The sequence below is a fragment of the Triplophysa dalaica genome, chromosome 12 (genome assembly GCF_015846415.1).
Source record: "Triplophysa dalaica isolate WHDGS20190420 chromosome 12, ASM1584641v1, whole genome shotgun sequence".
In the NCBI taxonomy this organism is placed as follows: Eukaryota; Metazoa; Chordata; class Actinopteri; order Cypriniformes; family Nemacheilidae; genus Triplophysa; species Triplophysa dalaica.
This window is the reverse complement of record NC_079553.1, coordinates 897,163-916,038: the sequence shown is the minus strand read 5'-3', so window position 1 is coordinate 916,038 and position 18,876 is coordinate 897,163.

Below are 18,876 nucleotides of genomic sequence, written 5' to 3'. Positions count from 1 at the left end.
TAGAACAAATAAAGAGTCAACAGTTTAGAGATATTTAAAAAAGGACAAAACTTTAGGAGATTTCTCAATTTCTTTCTAAACATCCAAATGATGCTCGTTGTTCCATAGCCAAGCCTCTCTGTATTGTTTTTATCCTCCATGCCAAATACCCAGTGCTGCTCTCACCATTGTAGAAATGCTCCTTAGAAAGAATAAATACAGAAAAAGTTGTAAAATTCATAAGCAAATAACATCTCAAGAGAAAAGTACTAGTACTAGTCCGAGTACTATGGCTGTGTGATCAACAGTATTAAAAATAAAAATAAAAACATATATGTGTATATATATGTGTGTATACATATAGAGAGAGAGAGAGATTTTAAACTATGATATTTACGTATAGCCATTTTGGCGTAAGGGTCGCTGAGGTAAGGAAACAAACCCACGATTCCTCTTGGCATATTTTGCTTTCACCTGCCTTGGTGGTGATCTACTGCATAATAATAAAAAAAATTGTCTTTATTCTAGGTTTACATTTAAATGTACAATTAGCAGACACAAGCGACTTACATTGCTTTATCCTATACAATTAACATAGGTATTTGCAGCAATCCCCTGGGATCGAACCCACAACCTCACGTTGTTGACGCAATGCTCTTACCACTGAGCTACAGGAAAGCTAAAATGTGTTAAAAAAACAGGTTTAACAAAACAAACTAATAGAACTATAATGTGAGATCACCTTTACTCCAGGAAATTATATTTATTATATACTCCCATTCTTTTCTGTCATTTTCCCCCTTAAGTCATCCCCCGGTTGCATTCATTTATTATTCAGTCACCAGCAGGTTTCTGGACTAGAATGGATTCCACCCACTGTTCCGAATACAAAAATGTTGCTTCAAACAATTTTTAAGATTATTTCACACATTCTTTAAAATTTTAATAATAGAAGTATACGATTTTTATGTATAGATTAATCAGTCTCAACAGTCTCCTCATTCGTTCACTGGAAGAGCTTTCTTAAATATTGAGTGTATCCTGTGAGTCGAAGACAGATGAAGACAGACTGATCTGACTGCACAGGAGAGGCTTGAGAGTCAGATTCCAAGTCTGGATGGATATGGGGGGAGGAATCTTCATGATACTAATAAATAAGGATTGAGGAATTTTCTACTAAGTAAGTAATAAATAGATACCTGCACCATATATCTTATGGTAAGAACTCCAACTGAGGGATCTTTAACTACATCCTCAAAAACCTCTTCATCCACCTCAGTCCCTGATTCATCAAGAACCTTCACATTCACCAGTACACTTGGATTCCAAACTTTAAAAAAGCTGAAAAAAGATATGCAATTAGTGAGAAAGGTAATGGTCAGTTACTTATTGATAACTTAGAACATCATCAGGGCACATGCAGCATTACGGATCCAGCAGACAAAAAATGCCTCCAGGCTCAGCTCAGTTATTTTAACACATTTTGGATTATCACCTAGTTTCACCTTGATCAGCATCCTCTACACAGATTACTGGAAAAAGGTTTAGTGCCCAACATATAAGTACATACATTCTGCTACAACAGCTCATGTAGTAAATCACGACTCAACACTACATCACTCAGCCAGTTACAAATCCAATAAGTTACCTGCAATAGAGCACTCTAAAAAGGGCAATAACGCAATAATTTGGGTGATGGAATGACAAATATAGCTCTGCAATCGGTTTCTTGTTCAAGAGTAGTGTCCAACAACAAGTTTATGAACGGCTGGACGCTTATTTCATTTGGCCCATCTTCGCCGAGGTAATAATTCCCTTGAGGACCACGTACAGCCGTTTCCGAACATTGCCTATTTTTCCACATATCCGGACTGTGTTCTCATAGAACGGTTACGGTCCTGGAGGGATCTTTGCTCAATTTATTGACTTTGCATTTTTGTCTTGTGGGTCTCCCTTCACTGTTGGAGGGGTGAATGAAGAAGTTACCCTTAAATGTATTTTGGGGGAGGGCAGCAGGCCTCAGACTCCAGGGGCCATAGAATCAGGCCGGTCTCGGAGGGTTGCATGATTTACGGAAATGGTGGCCACCCTGGTCATCAGGGCCGCCAAAACAGAGCCCACTCACAAGATGTCTGCCAGTCCAGAACCCGTTCACAAGATGGCCGCCAGACCAGAACCCGTACACAAGATGGCCCCCAGTACAGAACCCGTTCACAAGATGGCCGCCAGTCCAGAACCCATTCACAAGATTGCCACCTGTCCGGGTCCATTCGCAAGATAGCCGCCAGTCTGGAGCGCACTCGCAAGATGGCTGCCAGTCCAGATTTCTATCTCATGATGGCAAGTCAATTGTATATATTGTACATGACAGAACATCATATACCTATTTTTCACTGACACAGTTTGTGGTCCTGGGCAGAACCAGGCTTTCAATCAGCCAAACTAAGCCTGAACCTGCCAGGTTGGTGAGTTTTCACTGCCTTAAGAAATTAAAGATGATGAAATTAAAGATGTTTGCATATTATTTTGCACTATCTGCCTGGCCGGGGGGGCTGCTTTAGAATTCATACTTGTTTTCAATGTGTCTCATGTACAGCTGCTTTGTAACAATGAAAATTGTAAAAAGCGCTATATAAATAAAATTGAGTTGAGTTGAGTTGAGTCAAGGATTGTCTTGCTACATGTTGTATAGGTGACCATGCCAAAAACAAATTTCCGGATTTCAACTTTATGTTAATTTGTTGCTAGTGATTTTGAATATCTACAGAGAAACGTAATACAAGGTTTTCATTGTTTTCGCACAACATTGTCAACATCTATGCCTCCGTGGTCCACTCTTAAAGAGACATTCTGTTTGGTCTTCCAAAAAGTTACGAGAATAATTAGCAACCTAAAATGCTGAAACTGGTTCAGAGGATCCAGTACAACATTTTTAGGTCCGGAGTTGAAATACTCTTTCTGTCCCCAAACTACCTTCTTTGGTGTGGAAATGTTCGGAACGGTAAGATCAGAGACAGGCTGGGAATCAGCACAGGAACTGTGTCAGTGGAAAATGAGTAATAGTTGCAAAAACTATTTGTATTTAAGTGGCAGTTTACGCTGTTGAACAAACCCAGCCAAAATCTCTCAGAACACAGGCTGAGCAGGGCACAAATAATTGATGACACTCCCTTTGGGACAGAGTGTTGAGTTTCACATCACCTTACCAACTGTTATCACATCCAATTGACTGCAGCACTACACAACAGAAATAAAGCATCTCTCCTTCACACTCACAGACATATTACGTAGCAAATGAGATATGTCCAAAGTGTCTTAACAAATGCAAACATCAGACAAACTGATAAGTATAGTATTTTAACCACCACACATCATTCTGAAAATTTTAACTTGAAATCCCACATACAACAGCAATCCATCCTGCTGTTAACATTCCCATGGGCACCGGCATGAGGTTTGGGTTGAAATTGATTGTAAGTGTTAAATTATTTAGGCCAGTCCTCACAGTTTAAACGAGTTCCTTTGGTTACATTCAGAAACGCTTTCAAAGCAAAACAATGGAAGATTATCCCTCACATGCCCCTGTGGACAGACTGATATATCTTAGCCATCAGACAGAATAAGAGACCAATATATGACAACATGACAAAACAGCAGACAGATTCTGAGGCAGGTAAGATACTTTGAGAAGCCATGTAACATAATTATATGCAACAGATGCACATTTAACATGATTTCAGATATTTCATTTATTAAAACTGTTCTGTCTTAACTGTAATATAAAACATGCTCCAAATGTTTACGTAGTTCTTTACTCTGAAATACACTAAACTAAAAAACAGAATCCACACAGTTACAATAATAACTTTAAAGATGAATTTGCTTACATTTGCATATTGTAATTTTAAGTGTGTTAAATTGCAATAATATGCACTTATGTTTGAAATAAATATTTTTCAATTGTTATCTCTGCAAAATAAATAAACAAACAAATACTTTTCTCGTATAGGGATGATTGAGACATTGGATTTGAGTATATTGTCACAGAAACCCAAACCTGAGACCCAGGCAGTCACTAAATCACTTGTTGAAATTTTAATTCTCTGATTATATTAAGTGCTTTGAGAAGACAAAATCTGAACAGAGGATCTTGGCAGTGTCATCTTTTTCACTTGGGCAAGATAGACATTGTAAAGGCTGTGTTATTTTAGTGTCTTGTGTTACTCTGCAGGTTAAGATGATTGAGGCCGACAGATCATTTCATCAAGCTGCTATCAAGAACATTGTTGAAAGCTGTTTCTCTTTTTCATTCTGCAAAGACTGTTCTCATGTATCAAGTGCAGAAAGTCTAGTGGAAATATTAAATCAAACTGCTCTTTTATTGTGCGTGTATATGACATGATGGAATGTGATGACTATTCTCATTTTATATGAAGTTATAAGGGCTGGGAATGTTAACACATTATTACGCCACGTTATACGCTTTTTTTAAAGTATTATTTTATTCCGAAAGTCATTTGCTCACTTGCTCTGAAGCGTACAGGCAAACCATGGGTCACAGAAGGGGTGTGATGTTCATTCGTACTGGCTGGAGAATGGTGTCACCAAGTGTCTCAACCAATGAGAGCATTTGTGGTTGGCCTAAGACTGCTGAAGCACGCACATGAACCAGGAACACCAGGGGCATGTTCAAGCTCAAACCGGTGCGCAGCGTTTTGCTACCGGGGCCTGGATAACACGTTTCCTGGAACCTGTTTCCAACGATGTGCAACAGGGCTTGAGATACGTGTTCTCTTGTTTGGGTGGGTATGTCAAGAATATCAGCCTAATCAGCAGCAACATGTATATAACCCACGGGCTATTAAAGAGACAGCTCGCACAATGGGTCCGCTGCAGCTCGGTGTACGCAACAGTTAAAGATATTAGAAAAGATTTATCTTGCAGCATTCAACACGTATTTATACCAATTTCATCCGGCTTCCAAAATTCTTCAAAAAGAACACAAAGAATGGCCATCTCAGCTGCCATAGTTCAACTCTTGCGTCATCAGAACAGGGTGTTCAACAGCACCACCTTTTCTGTTTAAAAACGTTTTGCAACGTTTTGTTGGGGCTGAACAAAGCTCAGAACTGAATGGAGAAAGGTACCGAACTCTTACATGGACTTTTCGTTTCAAATCTCTTTCTTACGGTGGAGTTGATAGAACAAACCACTCCATTTTGTCTCCCTCCTTCAGCCGTGCGCTTATCTGTCAGTGCCCTCGCCCCACGATGATAAAACAATCAAATCAATTGCCTGCAGAATAAGAAAAATTCCCTGGCTAAGGTACAAAACAGCAATGATAATGAATGCGTGGGTTGTTTGCATTGTGAAGCTAATGTAGGAAACATGTTTTAACATAGAGAGTCAAAGCGCAAACTACTAAACTGAGTTCTCTTCCACGTTTTCTCCGGAACTGAAAAAATAAACAGAAAACTGCGTCAATACTCCCATATTTGCAATTGTTCATGTAAACGTAGTCCGTTTTATGAACGTTAACAACAGGGGAAAAAAACGGACACGTCACAGTATATTATATCCGTATATCTGTATAGAGCGCTCTTATAGGGGCAGCAGCACAAAAAAGATCTCTGTTTACAATGTTCATCAAATGATAAAGGACGGCCCAAAACACTCATTCATATTTAAGGAATTGTGTTCTCCTCATATAAATTATTTGAATAAATTAAAAAAGCATACAAGTAGCATGGAATAATTTAGTTGTTTAAAGATGTGCTTTAATTACACTTTAGATACAGTAAACTTTACACTTTGTGTTGAAAGAGTACTTGTATAAGAAATAAAATCAATAATTATTATAACTTGTTTTTCTATATCAAACTAGACAGAACGTTAATGCCCTGGTACTGGCAGGTTGCTCTGGTTTTCTATTAATTTCATTGCATTAATGTTTAAGTTGATATTTACTTTTAAAATAAAAGTGTACAATACACTACTTTTGAATTCATTATTGAATTTTACGCTTAACAATGAGATTGATCACGATTGATCACAGAAAAGTCATTTGATTACTGCGATTAAAAATGTAATCTTTGCCCAGCACTAGAAGTTATATGAAATGAAGCTAGATTATAGTTGATCAAGTCACTGCTTAAGCCAATTTGATTAACTTAAAAATGAAAGGCTGCTTTTGAAGTAAAGTTCATTTTTGTTGATAAAATGTTTACAGCGTTGGACTATAACTCAACATAAATCATTCACATACCTCTAGCTGTAACTCAAATAGATAAAATTTGTTGAGGGAAAATTAATTATTCTCATTAATATAAAATGATTGAAATTGATTGTTTAGAAAGGTGTGGTTCTGTTCTGCGCAAAAACAGAGCAGCGAACCCCCAAAACAGAACAAACAGTTGTCATTAGGGTAAAACATAATTCAATGTAATTGAGACTTATGAAACGGAAGTGACGACTGTTGCCTGGACGACACTGTAATCCTGTACAAACACAGACATCAAAATACAACTTCTTACATGGTAAGTAATGAATAAGGAAAAGTCTAAATGTACTATGTACTTTATATGTTAATGTATTTATAAAGTGACACATCAGTTAATGTATTAATTCTGTGAAGCCCAACTATAATCCTTAGTCTCGCGATGTCATACTCGATCAGTACAGGAAGTAGTCTTTAATAAGTGATTTGCATATATGTATAATGTATTATATAAGTAGTTTTAATGTATTAATTATGCCTTGTAATACACCTTATAATGCATTGTAATCTCTCATGAAAAATTGTACTTAAGTTAACTTAAGTAAATACATTATAACACTTATCAGGTCATTGTTACGCACATTTTTTATTTGCTATTACTTCTTAACAACACACATTACGAACAATTATAATGCATCATATCCTTTAATAACCCTTTATTATGGATTATCAATAAAGCTTTAAAGTTTTATAAAGTGTTACTGATATTTTAAGTAAAACGTGAAGGTTAGTATGTGGCACAAATTAAGCTAATAAAATACATAAGTGAAAAAAGCGGGAAAGTTTACATTAGTTTTTCAAAGCAGGTAGTTGAGGTTGAAAGAGAAGTTACTGCACTCACCCTGACTGAATGACCCGCCTTCTGATGATCTGCTCCCCCACAGTATAAACCAGGTGATCTTGGATACGAAGGTTGTGTTCTTCCCTGGTGAAGTGAGTACGGCTGATCTGCTGGGTTCAGAGTCCTCGGGGAGTGAAGCTGAGGCAGGGAGAGCACTGGTAGAACAGTTCGATCTGCTAGAACTTAACAGGTTGTCGATACGAATAGCCAGCTCAATATGTTGGTTCAGGTTCTTGCCCTTGTCCGGAGAGACCCGTTCTGACTGTACCTCTGTAGGCTACAATAGCAGTTTAAATGTGTCTTCCATCCAGATGGTTTCTTCTGCCAGTGTATGGAATGAGAGCGAAGTGTGTTCTTGCCTTGATGAAGGCAGTATTCAGGATATGCGACCATTGAATCTTTTTTTATCATTTTGACCAGTTTTTATCCCGTTTCAATTTTCTGCACATAAATGCAACCAAAACAATATTTTCATTTTTAATTTGGGAGAAATGGTTTCACTAGTTCACAGAATAAAACAAAAAAACATCATCTAACAAAACAATCATTCTACTCAAACATGTACATCCTCCGTGATTTTGGCATTTAATCACACCTGGAAGCTATTTCATCAAACATCCAGCAGTTCATAACAACATACAGAATGTTTAATAACTTTGTAAGAAAAAGTGCAATGCTATCACATTTCCATAAAATGTTAAAATTCACCTTTAAAGTGTCATGAAACACTAAACAATATTTGTTTGGATGTTAAAATCATGGAAAACAATGTTAGCAGCTGTAAGTTATTACACTCGAGAAAAGTAGTATCCTTAGCAATCTCTGCCCATAAGAGCGCTTTAACTGTAAGTAGGGACCACATGACAGCGATCTTAGCCCTCTCGGTAGAAAAATGGTTGAGGGCGAGCGAACACTGGAGTTGGAACCCGTTTCAATTGTCCACCGGGCTTTGGGTGGATCATGGGACTGGTAGGGACAGAATGAGTCGAAACAGCGGTGAATGTGGAATGAGCCTGTACTGTACAGTCGAGGGTGGCGTGACGACTTGTAAGGGAGACCGGACGGTGTGGTGTTGGTGTGGCTGGTTCCTATAGTGCTGGATGCTGTGATTGGTGATGAGTTGCAGGTGTGTGGGCTAGTACTCATGTGAGATGGGCCGTGGAAGTGGGTTGGAGCCTGTTTTATGAGACGTACACAATGTAAAACAAATTAAACGGTTAGCTCAGCCTGCAAAGCTCCTCCAGAGTAGCTGCACAAGCTTTAATGACAACACAGCTTTTCACAAGAGGCCTGACTTATCTACAACAACAATGACTGTTTCTATGATTGTTGATAATAATACTCAGTGTGTTTGTATAACATTTATTTATTTTAGCAGACGCTTTTATCCAAAGCGACTTACAGTTGGGGCAAGCAACGGAAGCAATTGGGACAGCATAAGTACAATAAAAGCATAAGAGCAATCAATAAAAGAAGACTGGTCTCATATAACCTAACACAGTATACAGAGCTAAGTTAGATTTTTTTTAAGAGTAGAGAAGAAATAGAAGTCAGAACAGATCAGTCAGACGTTGACAGAAGAGATGTGTTTTCAGACGTTTCTTAAAGATGGCTACAGAATCTGCAGATCTTATAGCAGCGGGCAGATCATTCCACATAGGTGGAACCGATCCAGAAGGTACGTGATGACAGTATATGTTATATTGTTAATTTATCATATATGCAGGCACTGTGTTTATAAATATTTGTTTATCTAACAAATATGATATCTACTCAACCAAAACTTCTCCCCCTTTAAGCCCTGGGGACAGCAAATCTTTAATCTAGAAATCTTGAACCAAGAATCAAACTCATCTCCTATCATAAAACGCAAAAGGAAAGCGCATATTTAACTTATAGTCATCTGTTTGTATGCATATTGGGCTTTATTATTACTATTGTCACACAAAATTCCGAAGGCAGATGGTAAGTTACTATCCAAAACTTTATTGACACACACGAACAGGATGCAGGTGAGTAATACTGGATATATCTATGAACAGATGAGGCTACTGATAGCAATACTGCCCTCAATAGTTGCAGAAGATTGTGAACGCAGGGCTGATGAATCTGAGAGTGAAGAGGGTGAAGATGGTGACCGGAGGTGAGGATGACTGGGACAGGCAGAAACTGAGATGAGGACACTGACGAAGACTCAGGATGAAGACGGTCAGACTGAAGATGTTTTCATCAACGCTCACGTACAGGTCGTTGTAAATATGCCAAAGAGCATACGGGTCACATGACCATAAAACATGAAATATTACTCCCGCCCATACTATATAGAACGTACTGTTTTAACTATGTTCTTATTTAATATCAGTATGTACAGTCACAGTATGTGATTTCAGACAGTCAGTGTCTTTATGCTTGTGCTGATGAGTGGGTTGATGAGAGGCAGGTGCAGGTGATTAGAACTTCTGCGTGCGTGTGTGCGTGCGTGCGTGTGCGTGCGTGCGTGCGTGTGTGTGTGCGCGCGTGTGTGTGCACGTGCGTGTGTGTGTTGTGAGAGAGTCTCCTCAGTCACATTTATTATTCTTATTTAATTCAAAACATATTTTAATACTCTTTGAGTTGAAAGACATAAAGTATTGAGCAAAACAGTTTGTATTGATGTTTGCTAAATAAAAACTCCTAAAATGTCTTTTTATTGGTCTTAGAATTGTTTTTAGAACAGCTAATTATAAAAAAATATATATATATATATATTCTTTAATCCTATAATTTAAGTATTACCTACTGTAGCTACTGTAAATAATTGAATAAATAGTCTCTAAATATATAGTAAATATAATTATTACAATGACAATGGATACATATAGATTTGTGGAGGGCAATGCAAAGCTGACACCTGGTTCTGTCACAAATATTAGTACAGGATATCTGCTTGATGCCAAGAAAGGGTGCGGTGCACGTGTGTAACGGGGAATAAACATTAATCTTTTTCAACAATCTATTTTCCATCATAGCTATTCACAGGGGACATCTCAAAGTGCTCTTTACCCTTTGTGTCAATGTCTGCCCTCATCCATCAGTTTCATAGAGAATTATTCCCTAGATCGATGAGATCTCCAGCATGGAGCGTTTGTTGGGCTGATTAGAAAGCATGTGTGAGTGTTAAACGTTACATGCTTATAACGCAGCTGATTTACATCTAATTACACATATGACAATGCGACATGTTATAAGCATATAATTTAGTAAATAATGCATTAAAGAGCCATTACATAATTAGCTGTGGAAAGGCAGTTATTCTGAAACATTCTATCTTTTGCGTTTCACAGAAGAAAGTAATTCCAGGCTTTACAATGTAAGGGTAGTTAAATGAAAACATGAAATCTTCTTTTTAAATGTAAACACTGAAGTAACCATGTTTTTGGTGTATTGATTATTATTGGCAAAACCATGGTTTTAATACAGTTATCCTGTTTATTTAATTTTTTAGCCGTAGTAAAACAATGGTTAATTTTTGCAAATGGTTTTGTGTGGCTATGCCAGACTCCTGAAGGAAAAGCAGAAATAATATGAAGAAAATGCTCAATGCCGAGGACAGATGTTCAATGTTATAAATCAAATTACAGTACATTTACATACACTTGTTTAAGAAGACAACATTCTTTTGAATCAAGCTTTTAATTTGCTCCCAAGCAAATAAGTTGAGTGGGCATAATTATACCTTTCTTCTCACTCAAGAATTGTTTCACATGAATATTTCAACAGGGCGACCATTAGCTACAAACTAATGCCAGAGACACCTCAGCAAAGCTGAATTATTCAATCTGTCAGTGAATATCCTATTACATGCTACCTATGAATACTTGATTTTATTTTGTATAATTCACTTGGCTTGTTTTGCAGGCAGACTACACTGTAAAATTTGACAATGACACAAAGTAAAAAGATTATTTAATTATGGAAAGAACATAACATTTACCATTCGATCACCTTATAGTTTTAATTTTTGAATAATACTACAAAGATTGAAAACATCCTATTTTTATCTGCCCAAACACTAACATTTTTAATTACTAAAGCAATTCACACAGAGTCACACAGCCGTTACAAAGAGTTTGAGCAATACTATGCAACATTTTATGTCTGGACGGCTCGATCTAACACTTCACCTATTTGTAGATTAACTTTATCCTCTGCTGCTTTATTGTTGCATGTTTGACATAGTCCTGTCATACAAACGTACACTCTCTTTGATACAAAATCAATCATGTGTAAACGGGACCTTTTCAAAAATACCAGTAAATCATTACTGTTAAATCAGTATTTACCAGTTAAAGGAGGTGTAACATTTCCAGAAAATGATCTCTATGAGCCAATGTGTGAACGAAGAAATAAGAATTATCAGCACACATGATGCAGGGTGTGCTTTTTACAGCTCCCATCCCTCTGACTCCTCCTCGCTGCTTCCGCCCAGCTCCCTATCTCTGGCTTGCTTCTCAGGATCCCTCACCTCTTTGGCTCCTACCTATGTGCTCTTCAGATCCACCTCAGGTTCCTTACCAGCTTGGCCCTCTAGTAGGATCCACTGGTTGCGCCTTGGTCCTCCCATAACTTATCCTAGCCCTGCCAGCCCTTTTGATTTACTTTGACTATGCACCCCTCTATTTTCCCTCTTACTCCACCACCTTTGTGTTATTATTTATTAAAGTGAGTTTAAAAAGTTCATTTTATGTATGCACCATGGATTATCCTACACAACACATAACAGAAGGACCATGAATCCTTACCTGCAAAATGGTCGCTCACTGGAGGATTATGTGGAGGGAGATGGGGTTTCCTGAGGCTTTATAATGAGGCGCTTTAGAGTCACTGAAACAGCTTTTCTGGTGCAGGGCGGACAATATGCTGACCCAGATGCAGCTGTTGAGGGTGGGTAACCTCTCTTTCATTCTGTGTCTCGACTACACCTTATGCATGTGCAGATTCCTCCTTACCTTGGGAGTCATGGGGGATGACAACACCAGCTCCGAATTGTGAAGAATTCCACCTCCAGCACCCATCTGTTCGCCTGCTCCAGACCTCATCTCATCCCATTTCGGTGGGCTCTGGAAACCTTCTATTTCCCTACCCATCACAGAAACTGAGCCAGAGCCCACTGCGGACCTGAAAGCAGAGCCTAGAAATAATCTTGGAAAAAGGGCCTCCTGCTGCCCTCATCCCGGAGTCCATGCCTATCACCTAGTCTGAACCATGTGAGGACTTGGTCCTAGAGGATGGTGTGCCATCTGGAGGGCCCATCGGTGACTCGAATAAGGGGCAGTGGCTCTTTTTTTTATTTTGATATAGAGCAATTTCAACACATGTCGCAAAACCTGAAATCTCTCATCTCCTGCCTGGTGAAATTTGGCTGTTGGATGATTCAGTCCCACCCCGTCCTTCCCATTACTTGCGTAACTCTGCTGGATCCACCTACTCTGCTGGTGCTTCCCATCTCTTTGGATTTTTTGTTCCTGCTGGTCACGCCCAAGTCCATGGCTTCTACATCACTGTCAGATATACTAGCAGCTTGCGGCAGTTTGCAAAACTTTAAGGGACAAGAGTTTTTAAATAAATCACACAAGGTGATTTACTTAGGTTTGCGCTTGTCATTGTACTGGTCATTGTACTGGTATTTGTGCCAGCCCACTGACAACCCCTCTAGGGAACAGTAGCTGAGTTGAACTCCAAGAGAAGAAAAGTCTCCCACTTGAAGGCATACCTTTTCTTCATGGAGGGAGCTCTGCCGTCCAGTGTAGTCTCCCCAGCCTCAGCTGGGAGGCCTGATTGAACTAGGCTGGACCTTTCAGAGGCCAAACCCACAGTTTCCATAATTCTGGGTGGGGGTGGAAAACTGCATTCCCTGCCTGAGACAAATGATCTCCCCTGATGTAAATCTACAGATTGGGACCCCTCAGCTCACCCTCTGCACGCCAACGCCTTTGGGTCAGATGAGCTTCGGGATCTTCAGCCGCCAACTACCTCAAGGGTTGAGTATCTCATGTCTCCGCCACCAGCCTTCGAGACCCGGACTCCACCTCAGCCCTCCGACCCAGCGGCTGCACCTTGGCTCCTGCCTCATTCATCTCAACCTCCAGCAGTCATCGCACCAGCTCCACCAGGCTCCCTCGTCTAGCTGGCTACGCCTTGGTCAGTCATTGACCATCCCTCGCCTCGTCACTCCGTCTCTATGGCTCTGTCAGTCTCCTCCTTCCTTCTGGCTCCATCCTCAGCTGCTCTGGCTCCGCTGCGGTCTTCCTGCACCCAGCCTCGGTCGCCTGAGCCGCCGGTTCCACCTTGGCCCTCTGGATCCTCACGTCACCTGGGCTCTCCGTCTGCTCATCTCCACCCTATGCTCCTCCTCCAACACCTTTGTCCACGGCAGTCGAACCCCTGGTATTGTCAACCCATCCTACACCATGGCTCCTCCCTACATCAACTCCACCTTGGACAATCGTCTTGGCTGGTCTCTGGACCCTGTGGACCCTGTTTGCCTGGCCAGGGGGAGCTGCTTTATTTATATGTATAATATTTGACATGTGTTTCTCTCTCCTTTATCTTATATGTTTATCTTATACAATTATACCAAGGGTCTCCCCTTACACACCAATAGTGTGCGGCAAATAACTGGATGATGCGACGGCAGCCACAGTACGCTCAACATTATGCTCACCACATACCAGGTATAGGTCGAGAGGAGAGAGAGTGTTAGAGCCAATTCAGTGGATTGGGGATTATTAGGAGGCTACAATTGATACTAAGGCTACACACCTACTCTTTAGCAGAATTTTCATGAGATTTTTAATGACCCCGGGGGGACAAGACCTTGGTTTGACATCTCAACCAGAAGACATTGCATTTTAATACAATAGTGCCCCCATCAATAAACTGGGGCATTAGTACCCATGCAGACCACAGGGTAAGCACCCCATTCTCACTAACACCTCTTCCAGCTGCAACATAAGATTGCCACGAGGCCTCCCATATAGTATTAACCAGGCAAATCCCACTTATCTTCAGCAGTCAACCGATCCTGGACTACAGGGGAATATGGGAGCTGGATGGTTTGTTAACTACCATCGCTTTAAATAATACACTCCCTGAAACTCATTTATATAAATTTGGATATGACAATTAACCTTGCTCTCCAGGACAAGCTGTCATGCCTGTCATAAATGCTCATCAGAGACCTTTAAACATTTTAAACTGAATATTATAGCTGAGAGTGTGGAACAGGATTGGACACCCCTGTCCTAAAATATAAAAATAAGATTGTACAAAGTCATACAAATTGGCCACAATGGAACTTATTATGGAAATATTATATAATGGAATATTAATGGAAATATTATATAAGATTATATATGGACAAATGGCTTGTATATTTATTGCATTACTACTTGCAAAGCAAATTTGTCAAACCCATACACACAAATGCACATAACCTCCAAGGACGTAAAGACCTCTAGTAGAAGTCATTGGCAAATGCACTAGATTGATGAAAATGACTTTCAAAGCGTTGATTTCTCCTAATACCTCTGAAAGAGACTTTGCACTCAGGAGATGTTTGATTTGAATGAGGGAAACTGATGGAGCAACTGATTAATTGGAATTTAATCCATCAGTCACCAGAGAATTGGACACATCATTTACATTCCAAACAATCACCTGATAGACCAATAGGACATGAGGTATTAATATGCAACAGTCAATATGATACCACTGAGCTGCCACAAACCTTATTGACAAGCACAATGGCACTTATAATCCTGGCATGATCAAACTGCATACATTTGGGGATTTCGACACAGATTCAGTACGTCTTATGTGTTTTCCATACTAGAAAAGATGGTGGAATAGGAGGTTGGTAAAGTCTTTGTATATTTCTTTCTTTCTTCTTTTTGATGTGCGGCTATTTTATCCTAGGTCATCATGTCTGACAGATCACTTACTATGTATGTATTAATGGTCCCATGGATGCAAATAGATCTGGTGCATGTGTCATGATATGGTCATAGTGCTTTATCTCAACATACCTGATGAACTGGGCAATGACAGGCCACAAGTGATGATAAAATGTGAAACCTTAACCCGTGTTTAGAGTTTTAAGCATTGACGCTTTTCAACATGGTCTAATCAAGATATCGGTAGAACTCCTGTTTGGTTTTTGCACAGCATTCTGGTGAATGGTGCTCCATTGCTCTAATGAAGTTTGAAGTGACGTATGAGGGTTAATCTAGGCAACCGCATGTAATATCGCCCTTCACGGATCATATATCTGTGACATTTAATAGGCTGCTTATCATGTAGCCGTAAGTTAATCATTTATCAGTACTCATCAGATCACTCTGATGGATTATTTCCAATAAAGTTGCCTTCCTGAGCTCAATCACTAATGCGTTTAATGACATCACAAAAGAGTCGTCCTCTCTGCGGTACATGCCCAATGCTCAGCATCTCATGTTGAGATGGTGTCAAAAGTCGTGTCAGTTGCCTGAGCTAAAATGACTGTTACGCTTTTGGAAGTGAGATTAAGGCTCTTTCTTGGGGTTGTTGGCAGCCACACATGCCCTAAAGAGAAACTTTTTTTCAGTCCTGTGTGGAAGACTTTAGTTCTGCCATTTGTCACTCTCCAAAGCAATACGTCTGTGATTGTCAGCTTTTCCAGACAGCTACTTAAAAACCCCAGAGAGGTTTCCTGCCACCTAACCGGTTCCTACAATGTGCTGATGTGTGCTGTGGAGACATTTCATTTCTGCCATTTTTTTTCAATTCTGTGATTATGTCTCTGTGACCTGACCTTACAAAAACACAGATGTAATCTTTGCTTGGTATGGTAAAAAAGAACTGAAGGACTCCAGAGGTTGCTTATTATGACCTTTATTCATGTTTTAAAGATAAGCGCCCTCTAGCTGTCATAAAAAAGAAACATGTGGTATCAGGACGTTTGACCATGGCTACCTGAGAAAATGCATGTTCATTTATCTTTTTTTATTTAAGACATTTTACAAGATTAAATTCACAAATTTGCTTTTACATTTATTTATTTTCAGACACATTGGAGAAGCCACTTACATTGCATCATTTATTTTTTATTATGTGTTTTTCTAAACAACTACAGTTCACTGAAGAATACAAATTCTGTAATTTCTCACCCTTCTTGTATTGTTTCACATCCGTAATACCTTAGTTCATCTTTGGAACGTAAATTAAAATATTTTAGAGAAAGTCTGAGAGCTTTCCTCCCCCCCACATAGACAGCAACGTGATGCTCTCATAAATGTGCATTGGAGACTGACACAGAATAGAGGACATTGTTGAATAAAATTGTTTTGCACACAATTAGTATTTTCGTCAACTTATAAATGAAAGTTGAACCACAATATTCAAAAGAACTATTTTAATGATGTCTTTATTGTCTTTATTGCCTTTCTGCACCTTGAGAGTGGTGGTTGCATTGCTGTCTATGGGGGTGAGAAACGTTTCGGGCTTCATCAAAAGATGATTGAAGGTTTTACAGCTGTGGAATGACGTGAGAGTGAGTAATTATTGACCGAATCAGCATTCTTCAAGAGACTATTCCTTTAAGGCGAAAAATTCTGTTTCTATGACAGCTGCCGATAAAAGCATTCATTTAGAAAACATTCATATGGGCTGTATTCTAGGGAAGGGAGCAACTGTCTCTACAGGTCTACGGCTTGAAGGATAGGTTGGAATTTCCTGATAGCACTGTAGAAAAAAACTGAAACAAGAACGAAAGACATCGCGAACAGTCTAATATTTTGTGCCGATGTGTGTTGAATGCTTTGTCTCTATCTACTAGAGACAGGAGAGGATCAATCTAACTCTCACAGCGATCAGCCTATCTGCTGTGAGCTTGCCAAAGGGATGGGCATTGATTCCCCAAAGCTGAACTCAGATTACCTGCACCATGCCAACACAGAGATGCAGCAACACTAAAAACTCAACTCAGCAGTGGGAGGCTACAGGGGTGACACCAACCACACAGACGGACACCCAAATTGTCAAACCTGCAATTGTATATTTTGTTGCTACAAGTGCTACACTTCACAAGATAAATGGTTTTATAAAAGTTAAAGTTAGAAAAGTAACGTAGAGTTCAAACAGAATGGAATAGAACTGAACTCAGGGAACCAAGTTGAGCTGCCTTATAATTATCTGATTTTGGGTGCAGTATATCTGAATCTTCATTAATAATTAGGTCTTGTCTAGAGTTTCACTGTGAGAGGAAATGATAAGGTGTAATGTAATGGCACACACACACACACACACACACACACACACACACACTCACTCTGCTGAGGTGGCAAACTGTTTCTGTTTTATCACAAATCTGGTTTAAACTCACTCTATTTTATTGCACCATTTGTTTGAGTTCAGAGTGATATTTTAGACATATGAGTGGTATTTTGAATAAATAAAATCTCGCAAAATATGCTGCATTTATGAAATCCTAAAACAGGATTCATGCTTGTGAACAACACACAGTACAATACACTGACAAGTTTATTGTTATTCTTTATTATATAAAAATTCATACAAAAAGCACAAAATCATTAATCTGGTGAAAATGTATTTTGTTCATTAAAGAATCAATATGCTTTATATTGAGACTTAAAAACCAACAAAAGTGGCGTACTTAACATGTCACCCTAACAGCCAGAAAATACTGCCATAATTTTTTTTGCCATAATTGCAATTAAACTACTAATAATTAAACATTTTTAAATATAATAAAATAAAGGGATCTTTAACATGCTTACACGTTATTAATATTAGTGAGTACATTTTTTTGCAATTACACTAATACCCAAATCTAAAACTAAAGTGTAGCCTTGCAGAATAATACCACTGAACTAGTTAAATTGTGTGTTTACTTGTAATTCCACACTGCTATTTATTTTTACTATCAGACTGCCAAGTATATATTTTCTTTCTAGTCTTTATATTATTTAGGAATTCTTTTTTTTTAGCTACTATTGTCAGGGAATACCTAGTGGGTTGTTTGTAATTTGTTCTAATGTATAAAAATAAGGTAAAAAGTTGTTTCTTGAGACTTTTAATTCCAAATAACTTTTTGATGTCTACATGCTTTTTTTGCCCTAGTAAAATCCAAGATGCGAATGTGCACATGGTAAAAAATATAATTTGTTAATTTCACTGCATGTTAAAGACAAAAAATACATAAGTCAAAGTGAAATGGGCAATTTTGCGTTATGGACGTGACATAAAGATCATGCTCAGAGAATGAACTTGTTACGATTATATTGAACAATCTGTATATTTTACTGAAACCTAGTTGATAGAACCTAAACAAGTGTTTTTTTGGAGACGATAAACTTTGCAGGATTTCTGTAAAATAAAATGCACAATCGTGAAGCAATAACACCCAATGAATGAAGAAGTGATGCCTCTTTATAGAACATAGTATATATAGTATATATATATATATATATATACTATGTATGGTATATATAGTATAGTATATGTAGTTACTTTATATTCATTTTCATTTGTCCATTTATGAGGAATATGTATGTTATGGATGTGACAATCCTGAAAATGGCTCTTACCTGACTATGAAAAATCATGCACTAAAAATAAAACAAATGCTTCACATGTTTGAAGAGAGATCTCATATGGGTATTTGAACCACCAAATGTTAAATCTGTGCTGTTACCAGAGTGAAATCCGCCGGTAAAAACTTTCTGACATTTTCACCGAATTG